Source organism: Meleagris gallopavo, chromosome 17 (assembly GCF_000146605.3).
Source record: "Meleagris gallopavo isolate NT-WF06-2002-E0010 breed Aviagen turkey brand Nicholas breeding stock chromosome 17, Turkey_5.1, whole genome shotgun sequence".
In the NCBI taxonomy this organism is placed as follows: Eukaryota; Metazoa; Chordata; class Aves; order Galliformes; family Phasianidae; genus Meleagris; species Meleagris gallopavo.
This window is the reverse complement of record NC_015027.2, coordinates 5,706,057-5,707,571: the sequence shown is the minus strand read 5'-3', so window position 1 is coordinate 5,707,571 and position 1,515 is coordinate 5,706,057.

Below are 1,515 nucleotides of genomic sequence, written 5' to 3'. Positions count from 1 at the left end.
TTTTTACGTTGTAAGTACCCACTCCATTCTGTCCTTGATAAGTGTAGTTTTCATGTTAATGTTACCGAAGTGGTCCTTATTTCTAAGCCTTGCATGTCTATGTTCTTGTCTGTTGCTCTGAACCAATTGATGCTTTTGGAATACTTAACTTAAAAAGCAAGATATTTTAGCTCAAAGCTGCCTGAGGCTGTTTACCACCAGTGAATGCTGCCCAGGTCTCCAGGAGAGCACTTTTTGTGCCGTGTGCTCTGTGGAAAAGCACTGCGCGTCCTTTTTCTATGTGATCTGCATCGAGCTCAGCCTTGAGCAGGACTCCTCGCTGTGTACGGTCGTTCAGCAGAGCTGCACAACGCTTCCTATAGATGCTATACATCGCTTTTTGTTGCTTTGGGTTTTTTTTGTTTTTGGTTTTTGGTTTTTTTTGGTCGTTTTTTGGTGTTTCTTTCGTGCTAAGCCACAGCCATACAAAGCTCCGTAACCATCTCACCATGATCTGCTTTGCTTTGCAAACTGTACGGGAGACGTGGTGATACAGATCAGTTATCTATAGCCGTATTTAAAAACAAAGCCAAACAAAACAAAAAAAGCGTAACAACATAACAACATCACCTTCAGAGCTGCATTCAACTATGGTGCGTGGTGAGTACACCCTTCTGCCCTCAGAGGAACATACGGACCAGGCCCATGTTACTGTCCTGGGCGAGGGATCCTAAGGGTTGTCCTGGCGGTCTCCTTCTCCTCAGACATGTCTACAAGACCTCAGGAAGGTCCTATTTTCAAGGAAGAATTTCTTTCTGTGTGATTGTCTGCAGAACTGTCCTTTTTTGGTGTGTGTGTGTGGTTGTTTGGTTATTTTTTTGTTCCGTGAATCCATGGCAGAGGCACAAAAGGGGGGAAAAAATGTCTGCCTGCAGACTGTGAAGACTGTAGTTGGTTTTAAAAGAGGCGAAAAGGCGGTGGTAGGGTTCCCTTACATGTTTATCCGTCTAATTACAGCAGATGGAGGGGAAAAAAAAAAAAGCAAACGACAAGAGGGAAAGGGGGGGGCTGAGTCGTAATGGTGGATGTCTCACTGAAAAGCACTGTAAAATCCTTCATACCGAGGCAGTGAGTTGGAGAGAGGGGAAAAATGAGGTCTGGAAGTAAATCCGGAGTGAAGGAGCTGCCTTCCAAGTGAAAGACCCTTTGCCGCCTGAGCGCCACAGTTGGAGAGAGCCGTGACGCAGCTGGTAATTCACAGCGCTTGTGCTTTAGTGCGGCCACCCAGCCCACGAAATGGCCTCCCCGCCGAAGTCTGGTGCTTTTATTGTGTGAAAGCCTGTGGAGAAACCGCGTCCCGTGCGCCGGGAAGGGCGACTGGTGGCTGGCAGGGCGCTCCGGGTCGCGCTCGGTGTTGTATGAGGGCGGCCGCCATCATGGCCGCTTCTTCAGCGCCGCGTTCTTCTCAGCGCTGGGTCCCCCACTGCCTCCCGACGCTCCGCGTCCCGATCACTGCAGGGAAACTGCCTTTTTTAT